The 27,281-nt window shown below is 43.9% G+C and overlaps 1 protein-coding gene and 1 non-coding gene across 2 annotated transcripts in view; one reads left to right on the top strand and one right to left on the bottom strand.

The window, feature by feature from the left end:
- NPAS2 (neuronal PAS domain protein 2) overlaps window positions 1-27,281 on the bottom strand; it is a 194,623-nt gene that overhangs the window by 99,818 nt on the left and 67,524 nt on the right. The window lies entirely within an intron of this gene.
- Window positions 25,072-25,145, top strand: TRNAI-AAU. The gene has a single exon. It is a non-coding gene; the product is annotated as a tRNA-Ile (tRNA).

Genomic DNA, 27,281 nt, shown 5'->3' with positions numbered 1-27,281 from the left:
TGGATGTGAGGGGTGAATGAGAGAGCGGAGTCGAGGATGACACCAAGGTTGCGGGCTTGTGAGACGGGAAGGATGGTAGTGCCGTCAACAGAGATGGGAAAGTCAGGGAGAGGACAAGGTTTGGGAGGGAAGACAAGGAGTTCAGTCTTCGACATGTTGAGCTTTAGGTGGCGGGCAGACATCCAGATGGAGATGTCCTGAAGGCAGGAGGAGATGCGAGCCTGGAGAGAGGGGGAGAGAGCAGGGGCATCTTCTTTGTGCTGTGGGAGGGGGCACAAAGACAAGACAAATGCAGGGAGGCAGGGGTCATCCTGGAGAAAAAGCTCTAGGTTCAGATGATGCCTGTTGACTTGTTTTACTTGTTACCAGAGAATCAGCATGGCTTAGTGGAAAAAGCCCAGGTTGGGAGTCAGAGGATGTGGGTTCTAATCCTGTCTGCCATCTGTCTGCTGTGTGACCTGGGGCAAGCCACTTAACTTCTCCGTGCCTCAGTTACCTCATCTGTAAAATGGGGATTAAGACTGTGAGCCCCACTTGGGACAACCTGATTACCTCGTATCTACCCCAGCGCTTAGAACGGTGCTTGGCACATAGTAAGCACTTAACAAATACCATTATTATTATTATTATTATTGTTATTATTGTTTTGATGTGTGTCTCCTCCTCTCTAGGACACGTTGACACCTGTCTACATGTTTTGTTTTGTTGTCTGTCTCCCCTTTCTAGACTGTGAGCCCGTTGTTGGGTAGGGACCGTCTCTAGATGTTACCGACTTGTACTTCCCAAACACTCAGTACAGTGCTCTGCATACAGTGAGCGCTCAATAAATACGACTGAATGAATGAATCCATAGAAGGGAGAGACAGACAACAAAACAACACAAAACAAAACAATGGCATCATCATGTTACACTGGGGACCCCGCTTCACCCACGGGACTTTAGGGGGGTCTCAGAGTCAGGAGTATTCAACAGTGCCCCTTCCCGCACCAACTGAAGCAGATTCGCAGAGGGCAATGATAGGAGGCTATAAAAACACCAAGGATTCAGGAAGCTTGGGAAAACTTGGAGAAACAGCAGGGCCTAGTGAATAAAACACAGGCATGCAGGTCGGAAGGACCTAGGTTCTAATCCTGGCTCATTCACTGAACTGCTCTATGACTTTGGGCAAGTTACTTAACTCTTCTGTGCCTCCGTTACCTCACCTGTAAAATGGGGATTTTACAGAGCGGCCCATATGGGATATGGACTGTTTCAACATAATTAGATCTACCTCGGTGCTTAGGACTGTACCTGACATATAGTAAGCTCTCAATAAATATCAGAAAAGAAAAACTGTGAAATAGACTTGGGAGAGACTTTTAGACTGTGAGCCCAATGTTGGGTAGGGACTGTCTCTATATGTTGCCAATTTGTACTTCCCAAGCGCTTAGTACAGTGCTCTGCACATAGTAAGCGCTCAATAAATATGATTGATTGATTGATTGAGAGCAGCAAGTTGGGGTCATTTGCTAAGCACAAAGGGTCTTGATTCTGCTCCTTTCCTCAAGTTCAAGATATGCTGACTTGAGAAGCAGCACGGACTACTGAAGAAGAAGCAGCATGGCCTAGTGGAAAGAACACAGGCCCAGGAGTAAATCAGTCAGTCAGTCAATCATATTTATTGAGCACTTACTGTGAGCAGAGCACTGCACTAAGCACTTGGTAGAGTACAATCTAACAACATAACAGAGACATTCCTTGCCCACAATGAGCTTACAGTCAGATGATCTGGGTATTAAACCAGGCTCTGTCACTTACCTGTTGTGTAACCTTGGGTAAGTCACTTAGCTTATCTGTGTCTCCTCATCTGTAAATGGGGATTCAATATCTGGTTTCTTTAATGGTATTTGTTAAGTACTTACTATACGTCAAGCACTGTTCTAAAGACTGGGGTATATACAGCACGTGCTGCTCAGAAAGAGTCTCTGCCCCACATGGAACTCACAGTCTTAGTAGAAGGGAAAACAGGTATTGAATCCCCATTTTGCAGTTGAGGAAACTAATGCATGGAGAAGTGAGTTGTCCAAGGTCACAAAATATGTATATATGTTTGTACATATTTATTACTCTATTTATTTATTTATTTTACTAGTACATATTTATTCTATTTATTTTATTTTGTTAATGCATCTTGTTCTGTTGTCTCTCTCCCCCTTCTAGACTGTGAGCTCGCTGATGAGTAGGGACCATCTCTATATGTTGCCAACTTGTACTTCCCAAGTGCTTAGTACAGTGCTGTGCACACAGTAAGCGCTCAATCAATACAATTGAATGAATGAATGAATGAAAACAAGAAAGTGGTGGAGCTGAGATTAGAACCCAGGGCTTCTGGCTCCCAAGCCTGTGCTTTATCCATTAGGCCACACTGTTTCCTTGTTCTCCCTCCCACATAGACTGTGAGCCTCATGTGAGACAGGGACTGCGTCCAATCTGATTATTTTGTGTTTTTTACAGTGCTTTACACATAGTAAGCATTTAGCAAATACTGCTATTAATATTCAGGAGTACTTGTACCCACTAAATGAAGGGACAAGGGAAAAAAAAGGGAAAGTCCGTAAGTGAAACAAATTCAGAATTACTTGTTGGTTAAGAAATATCCAAAGTAGAAAAAGACTGAAGCATCTGAATTTAAGAATAATTTCTATCATTATCCATTATGTTTGCAACCTCTGCAATGTGAGTCCCAATTTCTTAAGAAATCTTTTAAGGAGACAACAATAATAATATAACTGTGGTATTTGTTAAGCATCAACTGTGAATCAAGCACAGCATTTGGGGAGATACAGCATTGAAGCAGCAAGGCCTGGTGGATAGAGTTTGGACCTGGGCATCAGAAGGACCTGGGTTCTAATTCAGGCTCTGCCACTTGTCTGCTGTGTGACCATGAGCAAGTCACTGCACTTCTCTGTGCCTCAGTTTCCTCAGCTGAAAAACGGAGATTAAGGCTGTGAGTCCCACATGGGACAGGGACTGTGTCCAACCTGATTAGCCTGTCCAATCTCAGCTGTTAGAACAGGGCTTGACACATAACAAGTGCTTAACAAATACCATCATTATTATTACTCAAAATAATCAGAATGGAGAAATTCCCTGTCCTTCATGGGCTCACAATCCAAGTGGGAGGGAAAACAGGTAGCTTACCCTATTTTTACAGTGAGGAAACTGAGGCACAGAGGTGTTAAGCAACTTGCTTGAGTTATCACAGCAATCAACTGGCAGAGCCAGGATTAGAGCCCAGTCTCCTGACCCTTCAAAAGGTATTAGTTTGGGGACAACACAAATCTGAGTCAATTGGTGAATAAAATGGGTAGCAGCAGTGTGTAGTCAGATGTGGACACTGGACAAATATAAAAGTCAGATGAATAATGATATCTAGAATAAAATCTAGGGCTCGCATTCAAAGCTGAGTTATGGATGGGCCTTCAAGAGAAAGCTATTTTGCTGCAACTGAAAAATGAAAAAGAACTTTTAAAGTGCAACATTTCAACATCTATACTCCACTGCCTGCATCATTAGATGGAATTTGCAGCCGCCGCTGCCCTGACCCATGACAGCTTGAATCTTCAGTCACAGTGTGGAAAGTCAAAGCCTTATGGAAAGAGTATGTAATTGGGAGTCAGGACACTTGGTTAAACCAGGCTCTGTCACTTGCCTGCTGTGTGCCATAGGTTAATATATCAGTTTACATTGCTACTACTAATAATTCTGGTATTTGTTAGGCACTTACTGTGTGCCAGGCACTGTACTAAGCGCTCAGGTGGATACAAGCAAATAGGGTTGGACACAGTCCCCGTCCCACATGGGGCTTACAGTCTCAATCTTTATATTGCAGATGAGGAAACTGAGGCACAGAGAAGAAAGGTGACTTGCCCAAGGTCACACAGCAGACAAGTGGAGGAGCCAGGATTAAAACCTACAACCTGGTGATTCCCAGGACTGTGCTCTATCCACCACGCCATGCTGCTTTCCCTAACGCTTAAGCACTACTTAAGCACTTCATGCTCCTATCTGCAACTTACTGTATATCCTCAATTATATCTGAACTCTTTGTGGGCAGGGAAGTATTTTCTACCTCCATTGAACTCTCTTATATGTGTTGTGCAGTTCTCTGCACACAGTATACATTCAATAATCACCCTCTGCTAATCACATATCCCTATCCTCCTTTTTGGCCTCCTCAACAAAACAACTCAAATCGCAGCAATTCACCTCATCAGCTTCTTCCCACCGAACCCACTGTCATCGCTTGCTCTAACCCCTCCTCGGTCCATATCCCCATCAAGAAGCAGCCTATTCATTCAGTTGTATTTATTGAGCGCTTACTGTGTGCGGATCACTGCTAAGTGCTTGGAAAGTTCAATTCAGCAATAAAGAGAGACAATCCCTGCCCTCAGTGGGCTTACAGCCTTTGGAATTCCCATTCCCCATGGACAAACTCCGCATCTCTTCCCTAACCCAGGCATAGTCCACCTCTGAGACTAGGCATATTCCCAACAGAGCTATTGCCCCGCTGCTCTCTTGACCAATCCATTAATCAATCATTATTTATTGAAGGCTTCCTTTGGGAAATCACTTTACTATACCTATGAGACTGCAACAGAATTAGTGGATATGCTCTCTGCCCTCAAAGAGAGTACAATCTAGCAGTGGAGAGAGAAACAATAAAACAAATTCCTGGTAGAAGGAAGTAACAGAATACAGATCTGTGCATAAGTGGCTACAGAGGAGGGTGAGTAGCCAAGTGCTTTGGTGATGCGGAAGTGCTGAAATTCAAGTTCAGATGCAAACCAGCTTCTGAATAAATCTGAGCTGGCAGAAAACTAAGCCAAATTAGAACATGACTAACGAGCTTCCAACTGACAGGGAAAGGGCGCTCTGAAGAGTGCACTGATTGTTTTGAAGACGGTGTGCTTGAAAGGCGATTGTGGCAGTTTAATATTCTCAGTAGAATGTTATGGTTTCAAAGTATCTAATGAGAGCTTTCAGGTAATGCCTGAAGGATGTTTTCTTTCAAACCGTTGTAAAATACGAGTACAATGCGCATCCCTGTAGGGTGAGTGGAAGAGACTGTCAGCTCCTCAGGAGGAGATTTATGCATCGTGTATATGTTCCCCAAGCACCTAAGGCCAGTAAAAGATGAGCATTCTCATCATCTGAAGGATGTGCTACACCTTAAGGAACACCTAGAGAAGCAGTGTGGCCTAGTGGAAAGAGCACAGGCCTGAGAGTCAGAGGATCTGGGTTCTAATCCCGCCTCTGTCACTTGTCTGATGTGTGATCTGGGGCAAGTCACTTCATTTCTCTGGGCCTCAGTTCCCTCATCTGCAAAATGGGGAAAAACGAAAGGAATGGAAAGAAGGATTTTCTCAGTCAGAGACCAATGCTTAGAAGAGATATGTTCTCAATCAATCATTGAACATGATCCTTCACAACTTCTCTAGTATTCACCCCTTCATCTCCATCCAAACTTCTACCACACTGAGCCAGTCACTTATCATATCCCACTTTTAACTACTGCATCAGCCTCCTCATTGAACTCCCTGCCTCCTGCCTCTCCCCAGTCCAGTCCATACTTCACATAGCTGACTGGATCATTTTGACAAAAAAAAACCCAAAACCTTCAGATCAGACCTCAGCTCTCCTCAAAACATCCAGTGGTTGCCCATCCACCTCTGCATCAAACAGAAAAGACTTAACCATCAACTCTAAGGCACTGTCACCTCTCCCACTCCTACCTTACCTTGCTTATTTCCTACTACAACTCAAACTGCACACTTCATTCCTCTAAAGCCAAACTACTCATTCTACCTCTCTCCTTCCCCTACATCATCTCTTTAGCCTGGAATGATTCCCAAATCTACATCTTCAACCCTAACCTCTCTCCTTCTCTGCCTTACTGCATTTCCTCCTGCCTTCAGTACATCTGTACCTGGATGTCCTGGCAACACCTCAAACCTAACACATCCAAAACAGATTTCCTCATCTTCCAACCCAAACCCTGTCCTCCCCTATCTTTCCCAAAACTGTAGGAAGTGCCGCTGTCCTCCCTATCTCACAAGCCCATAACCTGGTGTTGCCTGATTCATCTCTCTCATTCCATCCACATATTCAATCTGTCACCAAATCGTATCAGTGCTACCTTCACAGCATTGCCAAAATTCACCTTTTACTCTCCATCCAAACTGCTACCATGTTAATTCAAGCACTTATCCTATCCCGCTTGAACTACTGCATCTGCTTCCTTGCCAACCTCCCTGCTTCCTGTCTCATCCCACTCCAATCCATACGTCATTTTGATGCATGGATCATTTTTCTAAAAAAAAATTCAGTCCATGTCTCCCCACTCTTTGAGAACCTCCAATTGTTGCCCACCCACCTCCGCATCAAACAGAAACTCCTTATCAACAGCTTTACAGTACTCAATCCCATCACTCCCTCCTACTTTACTTCACTAATCTCCTACTACAACCTAACCTGCACACTTTGTTCCCCTAATGTCAGCTAGCTCACTGTGCTCCGATCTCACCTATCTCCTCGCTGACCCCTTTCCCATGTCCTCCCTCTGCACTGGAACTCCCTCCCCTTCCATGGATGCCATATCACCATTCTCCCCATCTTCAAAGCATTATTAAGGACACATCACCTCCATGAGGCCTTCCCCAATTAAGCCCTCTTTTCCCCGGCTCTCTCTCTCTTCTGCATCATCTGTGCACTTGGATCTATGACCTTTGGGCCTTTGATATATAGATATAAATTATATATTATAAATCACTTATTTATATTAATGTCTGTCTCCCCCTCTAGACTTTAAGCTTGTTGTGGGCAAGGAACATGTCTGTCAACTCTGTTGTACTCTCCTATGTGTGTAGAATAGTGCTCTGCACATAGTAAACTCTCAATAAATGCCATTGATGATGATGATGGAAGTTCCTTCGCCTTCATATCCTACAGACCTCCACTCTCGCCTTCTTCAAAGTCCTACTAAAATCACTTCTCCTCCGAAAGGCCTTCTCTGAATAAGCTCTCACTTCCCCTACTAGCCCTCCCTTCTTTACGGCTTATCCGTTTGGATCTGTATCCCTTAAGCACTTTGATTTTCAACACCTCCACAGCTCTTTTGTACATATCCATCTCTAATTTATTTTAGTATCTCTCTCCCACTAGTCTGTAAGTTCCTTTTGTGCAGGGATCCTGTCTACCCACTCTATTGCATGGCCTGGCGGAAAGAGCATTGGCCTGGGAATCAGAGGACCTGGGTTCTAATACCAACTCTGTCACTTGTCTGCGTGTGACCTTGGGTCAGCGCTTTACTTCTCTGTGCCTCATCTGCAAAATGGGGATTCAATAACTTTTCCCCCTTCTATTTAGACTGTGAGTCCCATTTGGGACCTGATTATCTTGTATCTTCCCCGGTGCTTAGCACAGTGCTTGACACATAGAAAGCTTTTAACAAATGCCACAGTTATTATTACTGCCATTATTATTCTCCCAAGCACTTTGTTCAGTGTTGTACACACACATAGTAAGTACTCAATAAGTACCACTGATTGATTGCAGCATACTGTACGATGTGCTTGGGAGAGTACAATACAATAGAGATGGTAGGCATGATCCCTGCTCTCAAGGAATTTCAGTCTAATTTTCATAAAAGAGACATATCCCTTCTCCTGAAAAAATTCACTCAAGTTCTCAAAATAATAATAACTGTGGTATTTGTTAAGCACTTACTATGTGCCAAGTACCATAGTAAGCACTGGGGTAGGTGCAAGATAATCAGGTCAGACACAGTTCCTCTCCTTCATGGGGCTCACAATCTAAATAGGAGGGAGAACAATTATTGGACTCCATTTTACAGATGAGGAAACTGAGCCACACTGAATTTAAGTGATGTGCACAATGTCATCCAGCAAGCAAGTGGCAGAATCAGGATTAGTACCCAGGTCCTCTGACATCCAAATGTTCTTTCAACTAGACCACACTGCTTTTCTGCTTCTTCTCAGAAGAAATACAGACCCAGCCTCTCATCAGATCCAAGTCAGTATCAACAGGAAGCCACAATCTTGTATTTTCTCCTGTTCCTTATCATCAAGGAGAAGATGCATATAAGTAGTTTTTCCCTCCTTCATTCATGGAGTTCAAATAAGGGTATTACTGAACATTAAATATTTAAGCTTTCAGAAGGCCTTTGTTGTATTGTACTCTACCAAGTGCTTAGTACAGGGCTCTGCACACAGTAAGTGCTCAATAAAGGTCTTTGTTGTATTGTACTCTCCCAAGTGCTTAGTACAGTGCTCTGCACACAGTAAGCACTCAATAAATACAACTGATTGATTAACTGACCAGATCCAACATCAAAAGCTTTAAAGATCAGAGAGAATATTTTGCCATTCTCTCACCCCTCTCATTCCCTCTCTTTCCGCTAATAAGTTTACCAAATACTTTTCGGACAAAACTGAAACCCACAGGCATGAGATTCCCAGTTCCCACTCACTGTTACATCCATTTTCTCATCATCATCATCAATCGTATTTATTGAGCGCTTACTGTGTGCAGAGCACTGTACTAAGCGCTTGGGAAGTACAAATTGGCAACATATAGAGACAGTCCCTACCCAACAGTGGGCTCACAGTCCAAAACGGGGAGACAGAGAACAAAACCAAATATACTAACAAAATAAAATAAATAGAATAGATATGTACAAGTAAAATAAATAAATAGAGTAATAAATATGTACAAACATATATACATATATACAGGTGCTGTGGGGAAGGGAAGGAGGTAAGATGGGGGGATGGAGAGGGGGGCGAGCGGGAGAGGAAGGAAGGGGCTCAGTCTGGGAAGGCCTCCTGGAGGAGGTGAGCTCTCAGTAGGGCCTTCTTGGCCATCTCTCAAAAGAAGATCTCCTGTCTATTTTAAAAATCTACTCCCACCACCTGTGCTTTCACCCTCAGCCCCCCATAATTTCTAGGAACACTTGCATCCATCCTTCTTCCTTTCCCCACTGCCACCTTCAAGCATGCACTCTCTGATGGCTCTTTGCCTTCAAACATGTGCAATTCTCCATACTGCAATAGCCCTGTCCGGATCCAACTGTACTTCCAAACTATTGCCCCATTTCCCTCCTCCCAGTCCTGCCCAAACTCTTCAGATTGTTTATATGCACTTCCCCCACTTTCTCTCTTTCAACTCCCCTTTAACTCCCTACAAACCACTTTCCACTCTCTTCCCTCCACTGAGACCAATCTCTTCAAGGTCACCTTTTCCTTGTCAAATCCAATGGACAGTATCCAAATTCTCCTTGATTCCTCAGTTGCCTCTGACTCCGAGGGCAGTGTTTCCTTCACCTGGAAATTCCATCTCAACTTAGCCTTACTGACACAATTCTCTCTTAAAAGTAGTGTAGCCTAGTAGAGTTCAAGCCTAGGGATCAGAAGACTTGTTGGCTCCGCCACTTGCCTGCTGTGTGACCTTGGCTAAGTCATCATCATCATCATCAATCGTATTTATTGAGCGCTTACTATGTGCAGAGCACTGTACTAAGTGCTTGGGAAGTACAAATTGGCAACATATAGAGACAGTCCCTACCCAACAGTGGGCTCACAGTCTAAAAGGGGGAGACAGAGAACAAAACCAAACATACTAACAAAGTCATTTTAACTTCTCCGGGTCTCAGTTGCCTGATATGTAAAATGGGGGATTCAATACCCATTCTCCCTCCTTCTTGGACTGGGAGCACCATGTGGGACAGGGACTTTATCCAACTTGATTATCCTGTATCAACCCCAGTGCTTAGTACAGTGCTTGATATATAGTAGCCACTTAATAAATTTCCACAATTACTATTGTAATTATCATTCTCATTGTACCTCTCAGGACACTCTTTCTCAGTATCCTTTGCCAGACGTTCTTCTTACTCCCACAGTTACAGGGAGTCAGTTCTGGGTTCCCTATCGTCACAATTTTTACTCACTCCCTTAGTGAGGTGTACCACCCCACAGCTTTAACAACCACCATTATGTGGCTGACTCCAAATCTACCTCTCTAGCCCCAACTTCTCTCCTCTGCAATCTTGTATTTCCTCCTGCCTCCAAAAAATATCTACAATAATAATGATAATAATAATCATTATTATTGCAGCGTGGCTCAGTGGAAAGAGCACAGGCTTTGGAGTCAGAGGTCGTGGGTTCAAATCCCGACCCCACCACTTGTCAGTTGTGTGACCTTGGGCAAGTCACTTCACTTCTCTGGGCCTCAGTTCCCTCATCTGTAAAATGGGGATGAAGACTGTGAGCCCCACGTGGGACAATCTGATTACCTTGTATCTACCCCAGTGCTTAGAACAGTGCTTGACACATAGTAAGCACTTAACAAATACCAATAATAATTATAATAATAACTGTGGCATTTGTTAAGCGTTTACTATGTGCCAGGCACTGTACTAAGTGCTGAGGTGATTACAGTGGCGAAACAGCATGGCGTATTGGATAGAGCACGGGCAGGCCTGGGTGTCAGAAGGTCATGGGTTCTAATCCCAGCTTCACCACTTCTCTGCTGTGACCCTGGGCAAGTCATTTAACTTCTCTAGGCCTCGGTTACTTCATCTGTAAAATGAGGATTGAGACTGTGAGCCCCACAAGGGACGGGGACTGTGTCCAACCTGATTTGCTTATGTCCACCGCAGCGCTAAGTACAGTGCCTGGAACATAGTAAGCACCAAACAAATACCATAATTATTATTAACTATTATTATTATTATTACAAGCAAATCGGGTGGGTGCCACCAACAACTCAACCTCAGTATGTCCCAAACTGAAACCTTGACCTTCCTTCCCAGATCCTCTCCACCTAATTCTCCATCAAAATTGAGGCACAGAAAAGTTAGGTGACTTGCCCAAGGTCACAAAGCAAACAAGTAGTAGAGCCGGGATTAGAACCCAGGGCCCCTAACTCTCAGGCCCACGCTTTTTCTATTAGGATACTCTGTTTCTCACCATTGGCACTACCAACCTCGTCATCCCTGAAACATGCAGTTTTGTCATTCTCCTTAAGTTCTCCCTCTCTTTAAAAAAAAAAAAGCACCAAATCCCGTTGCTCTGTCCTTCACAAAATTCCAGGATCCACTCCTTCCTCCCCAACCAAATGACCACCATGGAACATGTCTAACAACTCTGTTTTATTGCAGTCTCCCAAGCACCAAACACAGTGCTCTAGGTACAGTAAGTGCTCAATAAATATGATTGACTGACTAGGATGTGGGAATGTGATCAAAACTGGTTCTATGGTGATAATAGTAAGTTCTCATATGGTAATAATAATTCATAATTGTGGTATATTTGTTATGCACATACAACGAACCAAGCACTGGTACAGCCACAAAGTAATCAGATTAGACAGAGTACATGCTCCACATGGGGCCAACAGAGAAAAACAGGTATTGGATCCCCTTTTTACAAACGAGGAAACAAATAGAGAAGTTAAGAAACTTGTCAAAGGTTACACTGCACGCAGGCCAGTGGTGCAGCCAGAATTAGAACCCAGGTCCCCTGATTCCCAGGTCTGTGCTCTTTCCGGTAGATCACACTGCTTTTTTTTTTTTTGTGCAGCCTCTTTGTGGAGAAACACAGTTTCCTTGTCATTTTTCAGAAGGTTCCAATTTTCCACTTTAACAGGATGTGTGGGTTTGGTTAAATACAAGAAAGCTCTACATACGCAGATACACTCATGGCTGGCCAGAAATGATGCATAAACACCACAAAAGAGTTAATAATTTGCGATTCATCCTTCAGGTCTGGAGGTAGCTGAGGGTCTCTGGTCAAGGGGTGGGGAGTGGGGAGGGGATGGGCCCCTGTTATGACAGGAATAATACATTCAGCAACAAATAGAGACAATCCCCACGCGCAGCGTGGCTCAGTGGAAAGAGCCCGGGCTTTGGAGTCAGAGGTCATGGGTTCGAATCCCGGCTCCGCCACATGTCTGCTGTGTGACCTTAGGCAAGTCACTTCACTTCTCTGAGCCTCAGTTACCTCATCTGTAAAATGGGGATGAAGACTGTGAACCCCACATGGGACAACCTGATCACTTTGTATCCCCCCCAGCGCTTAGAACAGTGCTTTGCACATAGTAAGCGCTTAACAAATGCCAACATTATTATTATTATTATTATTACAACGGCTTCAGGGTCTCTAGAAGGTGGGGGACAGACATCAAAACAAGTAAAGAGGCATCAATATAAATACATAGAATTATAGATATATAGACATCATTAATAAAAGTAAATAGAATTAGAATTTGATTAGAGCCCTGGAAAGATCGAATGTGACAAAGCACAAAGCCTCTTTGTGTGAACAATCTGAGCGGGACAGTTGGCCTTTCCAGTCACACATGTGCTCACTCAAAGGCAAACTTTTCACTCACTCATTCGTATTTATTGAGCCCTAACTGTGTGCAGAGCACTGTACTAAGCGCTTGGAAAGTACAGTTCGGCAACAAATAAGGCCAATCCCTACCCAACAACGGGCTCACAGTCTAGAAGCTTCAAGACTTCAAGGCCCTATTGAGAGCTCACCTACTCCAGGAGGCCTTCCCATCATCATCAATCGTATTTATTGAGCGCTTACTGTGTGCAAAGCACTGTACTAAGCGCTTGGGAAGTACAAATTGGCAACATATAGAGACAGTCCCTACCCAACAGTGGGCTTCCTTCCTCTCCCCCTCGTGCCCCTCTCCATCCCCCCCATCTTACCTCCTTCCCTTCCCCACAGCACCTGTATATATGTATATATGTTTGTACATATTTGTTACTCTATTTATTTATTTTACTTGCACATATCTATTCTATTTATTTTATTTTGTTACTATGTTTGGTTTTGTTCTCTGTCTCCCCCTTTTAGACTGTGAGCCCACTGTTGGGTAGGGACTGTCTCTAGATGTTGCCAAGTTGTACTTCCCAAGCGCTTAGTACAGTGATCAGCACACAGTACGCGCTCAATAAATACGATTGATGATGATGATGATGAAGCTGGGAGACAGACAACAGAACAAAACAAGTAGACAGGCATCAATAACATCAATATAAATAAACAGAATTATAGATATATACACATCATATCGAAGCCACATCTCCCCCAGGAGGCCTTCCCTGACTAAACCCCCACATTTCCTCTTCTCCCACTCCCTTCTGCGTCACCCCCCGCACTGGAATTTGCACCATTTAATCGCCCTGCCCTCAACTCCACAGCACTTAGGCGGAGAAACGGCGTGGAAAGAGCACGGCCTGCGGAGTCAGAGGTCACGGGTTCAAATCCCGGCTCCGCCAACTGTCAGCTGTGTGACCTGGGGCAAGTCACTTCACTTCTCCGGGCCCCAGTTCCCTCACCTGTAAAATGGGGATTAAGACTGGGAGCCCCCCGAGGGACAACCTGATCACCTTGTAACCTACCCGGCGCTTAGAACAGTGCTTTGAACATAGTAAGCGCTTGATAAATGCCATTATTATTATTATTATTATTATTATCTAAACCCCAATCTCTCCGGTGAACAATTCAATTATGGAATCCACAGGTCTGTGCTGCCAGCCCCGTCCTCCCATCACCTCTGCAACGCTCGCTTCCACCAGCCTGATGGAAATAGAAGAAATTTAGATAATGTTGACTGCAGGAAGATGCCATCTGTACAATTCAGAAAGCTCCTCTTTCTGCCCACCCCTTTCCAGCAATGCTTCCAGTATTAGCCTACTCGAGGCAAACAGTAAAAATAAGTCAGCTTAACCACACTTTTCTCTGGCAATGAACCGATGATGCGACTGCAGTGTCTGTTCACCGTCTCCTCACCAGGGTGGTGGCCGCACCCTGAGGAAAGTTGACGATGGTGATGGCATTTGTTGAGCGCTGACTCTGTGCAAAGCACTGGTCACTGAAAGCTGCAAGTTGGCTGATGACTGCATACGTCACGGGAGCAGAGACCAGGGGAGTGACAATTGGTGGAGCCGGGATTTGAACCCGAGGGGAACTGCCCCCGAGGGGAAGAATCGCAGAATCGAGGGGAAAAAAGATGCTTTTGGGGGGGCACTTCGAAAGAAAATATCATCTTATGGTGACGGAACAGAATATATTAACACCCACTCTACCTTTCCTGTAATTAAAAAATTATAATAATAATGATTCTTCCTCCCTTCAAGGCCCTGCTGAGAGCTCACCTCCTCCAGGAGGCCTTCCCAGACTGAGCCCCTTCCTTCCTCTCCCCCTCGTCCCCCTCTCCATCCCCCCATCTTACCTCCTTCCCTTCCCCACAGCACCTGTATATATGTATATATGGTTGTACATATTTATTACTCTATTTATTTATTTATTTTACTTGTACATTTCTATCCTATTTATTTTATTTTGTTGGTATGTTTGGTTTTGTTCTCTGTCTCCCCCTTTTAGCCTGTGAGCCCACTGTTGGGTAGGGACTGTCTCTATGTGTTGCCAATTTGTACTTCCCAAGCGCTTAGTACAGTGCTCTGCACATAGTAAGCGCTCAATAAATATGATTGATTGATTGATTTATTAAGCGCTTGCTATGTGCAAAGCACTGTTCTAAGCACTGGGGAGATTACAAGGTGATCAGGTTGTCCCGGGGGGGCTCACATTCTTAATCCCCATTTTTTTTTACAGAGGAGGTAACTGAGGCCCAGAGAATAATAATGGTGGCATTTGTTAAGCGCTTACTATGTGCCGAGCACTGTTCTAAGCGCTGGAGAAGTGAAATGACTTGCCCAAAGTCACACAGCTGGCAATTGGCAGAGTCGGGATTTGAACCCCTGACCCCTGACTCCAAAGCCCGGGCTCTTTCCACTGAGCCACGCTGCTTCCCACACAGAAAAATGTTGAGGAGAGATTGATTAATGACTTTGCAGCAGGTGAGTAATCAAGAGAAGCAGCATGGCTCAGTGGAAAGAGCCCGGGATTTGGAGTCGGAGGTCATGGGTTCAAATCCCGGCTCCACCAATTGTCAGCTGGGTGACTTTGGGCAAGTCACTTTACTTCTCTGGGCCTCAGTTACCGCATCTGTAAAATGGGGATTAAGACCGTGAGTCCCCCCATGGGACAACCTGATCACCTTGTAACCTGCCCAGAGCTTAGTACAGTGCTTTGCACATAATAACCGCTTAACAAATGCCATCATTATTATTATTATTATTATTATTATTATTATTAATTAGATTATGCCTGGGAAGGTGTGTTACCACAGTAATGTTGCTAATGTCGTAATGCAGAATGAGTTGTGACTTTCTAGCTCTCAAGCTTCCCTTGGCTGGGGGCAGAGTACAAGAAGTGACCCCGGAAAGACAAATAGATATTGCCTAATAGCCACACACATGCACACGCAAATACCCCACACACCCCACACACCAGTTGGAAGCACTTAATAAATGCCATCATTATCATTATTATTGTTATAATTATTCTCTGCACCTCAGTTACCTCATCTGTAAAATGGGGATTAAGACTGTGAGCCCCACGTGGGATAACCTGATTACCATGTAACCTCCCCAGTGCTTAGTACAGTGCTTTGCACATAGTAAGTGCTTAATAAATGCCATCATTATTATTATTATTATTATTATTAATTAGATTCTGCCTGGGAAGGTGTGTTGCCACAGTAATGTTGCTAATGTTGTAATGCAGAATGAGTTGTGACTTTCTAGCTCTCAAGCTTCCCTTGACTGGGGGCAGGGTACAACAAGTGGCCCTGGGAAGACAAATAGATATTGCCTAATAGCCACACACATGCACACGCAAACACCCCACACATCCCACACCACCAGTTGGAAGCGCTTAATATATGCCATAATAATAATAATAATTATTATTCCCTGCACCTCAGTTACCTCATCTGTAAAATGGGGATTAAGACTGTGAGCCCCACATGGGACAACCTGATTACCATGTAACCTCCCCAGTGCTAGAGAACAGTGCTTTGCACATAGTAAGCACTTAATAAATGCCATTATCATCATTATTATTATTATTAATTAGATTATGCCTGGGAAGATGTGTTGCCACAGTAATGCTGCTAATGTTGTAATGCAGAATAAATTGTGACTTTCTAGCTCTCAAGCTTCCCTTGGTTGGGGGCAGAGTACAACAAGTGGCCCCGGGAAGACAAATAGAAATTGCCTAATAGCCACACACATGTGTACTCAAACACCCCACACACCAGTTAGAAGCACTTAATAAACGCCATCATTATCATTATTATTCATTATTATTATTATTATTATTATTATTATTATTATTATTATTTTATTGTTCTCTGCACCTCAGTTACCTCATCTGTAAAATGGGGATTAAGACTGTGAGCCCCACGTGGGACAACCTGATTACCATGTAACCTCCCCAGCGTTTAGAACAGTGCTTTGCACATAGTAAGCGCTTAATAAATGCCATTATTATTATTATTATTATTATTATTATTATTAGATTATGCCTGGGAAGTTGTGTTGCCACAGTAATGTTGCTAATGTTGTAATGCAGAATAAATTGTGACTTTCTAGCTCTCAAGCTTCCCTTGGTTGGGGGCAAGGTACAACAAGTGACCCCAGGAAGACAAATAGATATTGCCTAATATCCACACACATGCACACACAAACACCCCACACATCCCACACACCAGTTGGAAGCACTTAATAAATGTTATTATTATCATTATTATTATTATTATTATTATTATTATTATTATTCTCTGCACCTCAGTTACCTCATCTGTAAAATGGGGATTAAGACTGTGAGCCCCACGTGGGACAACCTGATTACCACGTAACCTCTCCAGCGCTTAGAACAGTGCTTTGCACATAGTAAGCGCTTAATAAATGCCATTATTATTATTATGTGTTGCCACAGTAATGTTGCTAATGTTGTAATGCAGAATAAATTGTGACTTTCTAGCTCTCAAGCTTCCCTTGACTGGGGGTAGAGTACAACAAGTGGCCCCGGGAAGACAAATAGAAATTGCCTAATAGCCACACACATGCGCACTCAAATACCCCACACACCAGTTGGAAGCACTTAATAAATGCTATTATTATTATTATTATTATTATCATTATTATTATCATTATTATTACTATTATTATTATTCTCTGCACCTCAGTTACCTCATCTGTAAAATGGGGATTAAGACTGTGAGCCCCACGTGGGACAACCTGATTACCATGTAACCTCCCCAGCGCTTAGAACAGTGCTTTGCACATAGTAAGTGCTTAATAAATGCCATCATCATTATTATTATTATTATTATTATTATTATTAATTAGATTATGCCTGGGAAGATGTATTGCCACAGTAATGTTGCTAATGTTGTAATGTAATGCTAATAATAATAATAATAATAATAATAATAATGGCATCTGTTAAGGGCTTACTATGTGCAAAGCACTGTTCTAGGCACTGGAGGGGATACAAGTTGATCAGGTCGTCCCACATGGGACTCACAGTCAATCCCCATTTTACAGATGAGGTAACAGGCTCAGAGAAGTTAAGTGACTTGCCCAAGGTCACACAGCAGACATGTGGCGGAGCCGGGATTCGAACCCATGACCCCTGACTCCAAAGCCCGTGCTCTTTCCACTGAGCCACGCTGCTTCTTAATGTTGTAATATGTTGTAATGTTGTAATGTAATGCTAATGTTGTTGTAATGAGCCCCCCCCATGGGACAACCTGATTACCATGTAACCTCCCCAGCGCTTAGAACAGTGCTTTGCACATAGTAAGCGCTTATTAAATGCTACCATTATTATTATTACATTTGATCCTACTATGATAGAGTAGAGTGTGAACGCTTCACGCCTTACTAATAGTAATCGTGGTATTCGTTCAGGGACTACTATATGCCCAGCACTACTGCTTAAGCGCCACGGTAGATACGATCCGGTCAGATCGGATCTATTCCCAGTCCCACAAGGGGCTTGAAGCCCAATCACTCCTTAATAATTCCCACCCGGCAACTCCCCATGGAATCCCTTTTGGTCTCCAATACTATGTTCAGGCCAGTTGCGGGCACAGCGGGATCCGCAATTTAAGGAGCAAACAGGTTCTTCTCTTCCATGGCCTGAGACCTTACTGGCCTTTCTTTTATTTTTATGAATGCTATTAATAATTAATGATAATTATGGTACTTGTTAAGTGCTTACTATGTGCCGAGCACTGTTCAAAGCACTGGAGTAGATTCATTCATTCCTTCAATCGTCTTTATTGAGCACTTACTGTATGCAGAGCGCTTGGGAAGTACAAGTCGGCAATATTCATTCATTCATCATCATCATCATCATCAATCGTATTTATTGAGCGCTTACTATGTGCAGAGCACTGTACTAAGAGCTTGGGAAGTACAAATTGGCAACATATCGTATTACTCTATTTTATTTGTACATATTTATTCTATTTATTTTATTTTGTTAATATGTTTGGTTTTGTTCTTTGTCTCCCCCTTCTAGACTGTGAGCCCACTGTTGGATAGGGACCGGCTCTCTATGTTGCCAACTTGTAGTTCCCAAGTGCTTAGTACAGTACTCTGCACACAGTAAGCGCCAATAAATACGATTAAATGAATGAATTGAGTGCTTACTGTGTGCAGGGCACTGTGCTAAGCACTTGGGAAGTACAAGTTGGCAACATATGGAGACAGTCCCTACCCAACAGTGGGCTCACAGTCTAAAAGTCCAAAAGTACAAGTTGGCAACACATAGAGACGGTGAATGAATTGGGAGCTTACTGTGTGCGGAGCACTGTACTAAGCGCTTGGGAAGTACAAGTTGGCAACACATAGAGACGGTGAATGAATTGAGAGCTTACTGTGTGCAGAGCACTGTACTAAGCGTTTGGGAAGTACAAGTTGGCAACACATAGATTATGGTGAATGAATTGAGAGCTTACTGTGTGCGGAGCACTGTACTAAGCACTTGGGAAGCACAAGTTGGCAACATATAGAGATGGTGAATGAATTGAGAGCTTACTGTGTGTGGAGCACTGTACTAAGCACTTGGGAAGTACAAGTTGGCAACACATAGAGACGGTCCCTCCCCAACAACGGGCTCACAGTCTAGAAGGGGGAGACAGACAACAAAACAAAACATGGGAACAGGTGTCAAGTCATCAGAATAAATAGAAGTAAAGCTAGATGCACGTCATTAACAAATTAAAATAAACGGAATAGTAAATATGTACAAGTAAAATAAATAAATCTGTAATAAATCTGCACAAACATATATACAGGTGCTGTGGGGAGGGGAAGGAAGTAGGGCGGGGGGATGGGGAGGGGGAGAGGAAGGAGGGGGCTCAGTGTGGGAAGGCCTCCTGGAGGAGGTGAGCTCTCAGCAGGGCCTTGAAGGGAGGAAGAGAGCGAGCTTGGCGGATGTGGGGAGGGAGGGCATTCCAGGCCCGGGGGATGACGTGGGCCGGGGGTCGATGGCGGGACAGGCGAGAGCGAGGTACGGTGAGGAGATTAGCGGCGGAGGAGCGGAGGGTGCGGGCTGGGCTGGAGAAGGACAGAAGGGAGGTGAGGTAGGAGGGGGCGAGGGGATGGACAGCCTTGAAGTCCGGGGTGAGGAGTTTTTGCTTGATTCGTAGGTGGACAGGCAGCCACTGATTTTTGAGGAGGGGAGTAACAAGTTAATCAGGTTGGACACAGTCCCTGTTCCACATGGAGCTCACAGTCTCAATCCCCATTTTACAGGTGAGGTAACTGAGGCACAGAGAAGTGAAGTGACTTGCCCAAGGTCACACACCAGACAAGTGGAGGAGCTGGGATTAGAACCCAGGTCCTTCTGACTCTCAGGACCATGTTCTATCCACTAAGCTTCTGGACTGTGAGCCCACTGTTCGGTAGGGACCGTCTCTATATGTTGCCAACTTGTACTTCCCAAGCGCTCAGTACAGTGCTCTGCGCACAGTAAGCGCTCAATAAATATGATTGAATGAATGAATGAATAAGCCACACTGTGCTTACTATGAGCCGAGCACCGTACTAAGCACTGGATAGACATAAAATAATCAGTTTGGTCCCTGTCCCACAGAGAGTTCACTCATACGATTGAACGAATGAATGAATAAGCCACACTGTGCTTACTATGAGCCAAGCACTGTACTAAGCACTGGATATATGTATATATGTTTGTACGTATTTATTATTCTATTTATTTATTTATACTGCTTGTACATATCTATTCTATTTATTTTATTTTGTTAATATGTTTTGTTTTGTTCTCTGTCTCCCCCTTCTAGACTGTGAGCCCGCTGTTGGGTAGGGACCGTCTCTAGATGTTGCCAACTTGGACTTCCCAAGCGCTTAGTACAGTGCTCTGCACACAGTAAGTGCTCAATAAATACAATTGATTGATTGATTGATAGATATAAAATAATCAGTTTGGTCCCTGTCCCACAGAGAGTTCACTCATACGATTGAATGAATGAATGAATAAGCCATACTGTGCTTACTATGAGCCAAGCACTGTACTAAGCACGGGCTAGATATAAAATAATCAGTTTGGCCCCTGTCCCAAGAAAGTTCACTCATACGATTGAATGAATGAATGAATAAGCCACACTGTGCTCACTATGAGCCAAGCACTGTACTAAGCACTAGATATATGTATATATGTTTGTATGTATTTATTACTCTATTCATTTATTTATTTTACTTGTACATATCTATTCTATTTATTTTATTTTCTTAATATGTTTTGTTCTCTGTCTCCCCCTTCTAGACTGTGAGCCCGCTGTTGGGTAGGGACCGTCTCTAGATGTTGCCAACTTGGACTTCCCAAGCGGTTAGTACAGTGCTCTGCACACAGTAAGTGCTCAATAAATACGACTGATTGATTGATTGATAGATATAAAATAATCAGTTTGGTCCCTGTCCCACAGAGAGTTCACTCATACGATTGAATGAATGAATGAATAAGCCACACTGTGCTCACTATGAGCCAAGCACTGTACTAAGCACTGGATATATGTATATGTGTTTGTATGTGTTTATTACTCTATTCATTTATTTATTTTACTTGTACATATCAATTCTATTTATTTTATTTTGTTAATATGTTTTGTTCTCTGTCTCCCCCTTCTAGACTGTGAGCCCACTGTTGGGTAGGGACCGTCTCTATATGTTGCCAACTTGGACTTCCCAAGTGCTTAGTATAGTGCTCTGCACACAGTAAGTGCTCAATAAATACAATTGATTGATTGATTGATAATAATCAGTTTGGTCCCTGTCCCACAGAGAGTTCACTCATACGATTGAATGAATGAATGAATAAGCCACACTGTGCTTACTATGAGCCAAGCACTGTCCTAAGCACCGGCTAGATATAAAATAATCAGTTTGGCCCCGTCCCACAAGAGAGTTCACTCATACGATTGAATGAATGAGTGAATAAGCCACACTGTGCTTACTATGAGCCAAACACTGTACTAAGCACTGGCTAGATATAAAATAATCAGTTTGGTCCCTGTCCCACAGAGAGTTCACTCATACGATTGAATGAATGAATGAATAAGCCACACTGTGCTTACTATGAGCCAAGCACTGTACTAAGCACTGGATATATGTATATACGTTTGTACATATTTATTACTCTATTTATATTGCTTGTACATATCTATTCTATTTATTTTATTTTGTTAATATGTTTTGTTTTGTTCTCTGTCTCCCCCTTCTAGACTGTGAGCCCACTGTTGGGTAGGGACCGTCTCTATATGTTGCCAACTTGGACTTCCCAAGCGCTTAGTACAGTGCTCTGCACACAGTAAGTGCTCAATAAATACGATTGATTGATTGATTGATATAAAATAATCAGTTTGGCCCCTGTCCCAAGGAGAGTTCACTCATACGATTGAATGAATGAATGAATAAGCCACACTGCTGACTATGAGCCAAGCACTGTACTAAGCACTGGATATATGTATATATGTTTGTACGTATTTATTACTCTATTTATTTATTTTACTTGTACATATCTATTCTATTTATTTTATTTTGTTAATATGTTTTGTTTTGTTCTCTGTCTCCCCCTTCTAGACTGTGAGCCCACAGTTGGGTAGGGACCGTCTCTATATGTTGCCAACTTGGACTTCCCAAGCGCTTAGTACAGTGCTCTGCACACAGTAAGTGCTCAATAAATACGATTGATTGATTGATATAAAATAATCAGTTTGGCCCCTGTCCCACAGAGAGTTCACTCATACAATTGTATGAATGAATAACTAAGCCACACTGTGCTTACAATGAGCCAAGCACTGTACTAAGCATGGGCTAGATATAAAATAATCAGTTTGGCCCCTGTCCCACAGAGAGTTCACAGTCCCATTTCACAGATGTGGAAACTGAGGCACAGAGAAGCACAGTGACTTGCCCGAGGTCACCCAGCAGATAGTGGCCGAGCCAGGATTAGATCCCAGGTCCCGAATCCCACTAGGACACTCTGTTTTCAGTGTTGCTGCTTTCCCAGTAAGGTGGCCATTCATTCATTCATTCATTAAATCGTATTTATTGAGCACTTACTGTGTGCAGAACACTGTACTAAGCGTTTGGGAAGTACAAGTTGGCAACATATAGAGACGGTCAGTGGTGGTTCTTGCAAATACTCAATGTACACTGACTGTACACTCTGATGCCCATTGTGCATTCATTCATTCATTCAATCGTATTTATTGAGCGCTTACTGTGTGCAGAGCACAGTACTAAGCCCTTGGGAAGTCCAAGTTGGCAACATATAGAGACAGTCCCTACCCAACAGTGGCCTCACAGTCTAGAAGATAATAATGATGACATTTATTAAGCACTTACTATGTGCAAAGCACCGTTCTAAGCACTGGGGAGGTTACAAGGTGATCAGATTATCCCACGGCGGGGCTCACCGTCTTAATCCCCATTTTCCAGATGAGGGAACTGAGGCCCAGAGAAGTGAAGTGACTTGCCCAAGGTCACACAGCTGACGATTGGCAGAGCTGGGATTTGAACCCATGACCTCTGACTCCAAAGCCCGCTGAACCACGCTGTGTACAGAGCTGCTGTGTGGTACACTGGCCAACTGATTCGACGTAATGATGCTTTATCAACCGCTTTACGCAGGGCTACCCACACACATCTAGAGTATTTTGGGGGGGGGGGGGGGTACCCGTGGCCCCTGCCCTTGTTTTCTGTATTCCTCTTCCAATTCCCTCTGTACCCAAACAACTCTCCCACGTCACAGATCTCCCTGGCAGAAGACAAGGCAGAGGGAGGCCAACTTCTTAAGATCAATCAATCAATCATATTTATTGAGCACTTACTGTGTGCAGAGCACTGGACTAAGCGCTTGGGAAGTCCAAGTTGGCAACATATAGAGACGGTCCCAACCCAACAGTGGGCTCACAGTCTAGCGACTGCGCCATTCTTATTATGCTATTATTATTATTATTATTATTATTATTATTATTATTATTATTATCATTATTATTATTATTATTGTTATTCAGGATGACCTCTGACTCCCAAGCCCAGGGTCTTTCCACTGAGCCACGCTGCTCTGCACCCACGCTGGGTACAGACCCATGTGCATAGGTGACATAGAGGCGACGGTGAATAGGACGGGGATACGAATGGTTGGTCAGGAAAGGATTCCTGATGAAATTCATTTATTCATTCAATCGTATTTATTGAGCGCTTACTGTGTGCAGAGCACTGGACTAAGCGCTTGGGAAGTCCAAGTTGGCAACATATAGAGACGGCCCCTACCCAACAGTGGGCTCACAGTCTAGCGACTGTGCCATTCTTATTATGCCATTATTATTATTTTATTATTTTATTATTATTATTATTATTATTATTATTATTATTCAGGACTTGACCTCTTACTCCCAAGCCCAGGGTCTTTCCACTGAGCCACGCTGCTTTGCACCCACGCTGGGTACAGACCCATGTGCATAGGTGACATAGAGGCGACGGCGAATAGGACGGGGATACGAATGGTTGGTCAGGTAAGGATTCCTGATGAAATTCATTTATTCATTCAATCGTATTTATTGAGCGCTTACTGTGTGCAGAGCACTGGACTAAGCGCTTGGGAAGTCCAAGTTGGCAACATATAGAGACGGCCCCTACCCAACAGTGGGCTCACAGTCTAGCGACTGTGCCATTCTTATTATGCCATTATTATTATTTTATTATTATTATTATTATTATTATTATTATTATTATTCAGGACTTGACCTCTTACTCCCAAGCCCAGGGTCTTTCCACTGAGCCATCCTGCTTCGTACCCACGCTGTGCATAGGTGACACAGAGGGGATGGACAGAGGGGACGGCGAATAGGACGGGGATACGAATGGTTGGTCAGGAAAGGATTCCTGATGAAATTCATTCATTCATTCAATCATATTTATTGAGCGCTTACTGTGTGCAGAGCACTGTACTAAGCGCTTGGGAAGTCCAAGTTGGCAACATATAGAGACGGTCCCTACCCAACAGTGGGCTCACAGTCTAGAAAGTGGGCTCACAGTCTGGAAGAAATATGACTTTAAATGAGCTTTCCAAATGTGCCCAGGGGTATAGGCCACAAGCTGATGGTGTTATGCTTCTGTGAAGTTTACTATTACTTGCAGGGTGGGGGCAATTAAAGGGGGATGGAGCAGGAGGGGGGGTTATTCAGTTTTAATCCTGGAGGAAAGAGCCCACCCAAGTCATTCTAGGATCCTAAATCCCTCCAGATTTCATATTCTTTTACCACAATGTTTGGGAGCATCCTATTCACTGTCCTCGCTAGAGATACTCTATAGCTGAAAGTGGGAAGCAGCGTGGCTCAGTGGAAAGAGCCCGGGCTTTGGAGTCGGAGTCCATGGGTTCAAATCCCGGCTCCGCCAATTGCCAGCTGTGTGGCTTTGGGCAAGTCACTTCACTTCTCTGGGCCTCAGTTCCCTCATCTGTCAAATGGGGATGAAGACTGTGAGCCCCCCGTGGGACAACCTGAGCACCTTGTAACCTCTCCAGCACTTAGAAAGCGCTTAAAAAGCTGGCCGGTTAGCTCAGCTGGTTAGAGCGTGGTGCTAATAACGCCAAGGTCATGGGTTCGATCCCCGTATGGGCCACACAGTCTCCCCTTCTAGACTGTGAGCCCACTGTTGGGTAGGGACCGTCTCTATATGTTGCCAACTTGTACTTCCCAAGCGCTTAGTACAGTGCTCTGCACACAGTAAGCGCTCAATAAATATGATCGATTGACTGATCGATTAGAAAAGTGCTTTGTGCATAGTAAGCACTTAAATACCATCATTATCCAGCCCTTTGAATAGTAAGCGCTTAACAAATCCCAACATTATTATTATCTCTTTGGGGTGTAAAGGTCATCCCGGCTCCACCAATTGTCAGCTGACTTTGGGCAAGTCACTTCACTTCTCTGTGCCTCAGTTACCTCATCTGTACAATGGGGATTAAGACTGTGAGCCCCCCGTGGGACAACCTGATCACCTTGTAACCTTCCCAGCGCTTAGAACAGTGCTTTGCACATAGTAAGCGCTTACTAAACGCCATCATTATTATTAGGGAATAGTCTGGCTGTGGGGAGGCCAAGGACAAAGCTCTCCCACCCGTGGCTCCCCAGATCACATGGCTCGCAGCTACTGGAGCTTCTCCCACAGCCCCTACCGCTTGGAAGCCACCAAGATCTGGGATCTCTACCGTGCTTAATGCATTCTTAATAAGGAAACAACCCAAACAAATGCAATTTAAGCCACCTTTCCCTGGATCTGATACCAGGACCATAACAGCAGAGTTGTCTGTTTATCCAGCACGGTCAGTAGCCCCAGAGCCTAAACCTGATCCATCCAGGTTTGGGGAACTGGGGGACTGCCCCTGGGTGACAGATGAACAAGCTCTAGGGTGGGGGGGAAAGATGGTAAAAGTTTTCCCCACTTCCCAGGTGATCCCAGAATGCTAAGATCGTGTCTTCTAACTCTGTTTTAGTGTAATCTCCCAAACACTTGGTTCAGTCCTCTGCCCAAAGTGCTTAATAAATGCTAGACTGATTGAGTCATGACTTGACTCTGAGTCCCAGACTGAAGCAACCTCAGCATTCATTCAATCAATCATATTTATTGAGTGCTTACCGTGTACAAGTAAGCTGTGTGCTTGCTGTACTAAGCGCTTAAGCATCCTCCCTCGGTGGCAATGGTTAAGGCAGATATTGGAGTTCTGCATGTCACTGAACTTTCATATTGCTGCAGGGACTGTGTCTGGCCTGATTAATCAATCAGTCGTATTTATTGAGCGCTTACTGGGTGCAGAGCACTGCACTAAGCGCTTGGGAAGTACAAGTTGGCAACATATAGAGACGGTCCCTACCCAACAGTGGGCTCACAGTCTAGATGATGATTAATCTGTATCATCAGGTAGCATCACTTAGAAAACTGCTTGGTTGGCGTTAGAAGAACGATGTGTGAGCTGGTTTACTGACTGAGTGCCTTACAACCTCTCTAAGTCCACTCTTGACCTCCTCCTTGCCAAATCCAACATATTCTATTCCACCCTAATCCTTTTTTATGGTATTTGACAGCACTTACTACGTCTCAAGCCCTGTTCTAAGCGCTGGGGTGGACACAAGTTTATCAGGGTGGACTGAGTCCCTCTCCCATATGGCACTCGAAGTCCGAGTTGGATGGAGTAGGATTTAATCCCCATCTTGCATTTGAGGAAACTGAGGCATAGAGAAATTAAGTAACTTAGAGGTCACACAGCAAGCAATTGGAAGAGCTGCAATTGATTCTCAGGCCCATGCTCTTTCCACTAGAACACTCTGCTTCTCTCCTGGACAGCTCAGCTGACTTTGACACTGGAAACCTTGGTTTCCTTGACACCGTCTTCTCCTGGTTTCTCCTCCTCTCTCTGGCTCCTCCTTTTTAATATCCTTCAGAGTTTTCTCCCAAGCCTCCATCCCTTTAATTGTTGGAGTCCCGTAAGGTTCTGTACTCTACACCCATTTCCTTGGAGAACCCATTCACTCCTATCGCTTTAACTACCATCTGTATGCAGTTTTAATAATAATTCGTAATAACTGTGGTATTCGTTAAGCGCTTACTGTGTGCCAAGCACTGTACCAAGATCTGGGGTGGATACAAGCAAATCTGGTTGGACACGGTCCCCGTACCACATGGAGCTCGTAGTCTTAATCCCCATTTTACAGATGAGGTAACTAAGGCTCAGAGAAATGAAGTGACTTATCCAAGGCT

The sequence above is a fragment of the Tachyglossus aculeatus genome, chromosome 20 (genome assembly GCF_015852505.1).
Source record: "Tachyglossus aculeatus isolate mTacAcu1 chromosome 20, mTacAcu1.pri, whole genome shotgun sequence".
Taxonomy (NCBI): domain Eukaryota; kingdom Metazoa; phylum Chordata; class Mammalia; order Monotremata; family Tachyglossidae; genus Tachyglossus; species Tachyglossus aculeatus.
This window is presented reverse-complemented; position numbering and strand designations above follow the sequence as displayed.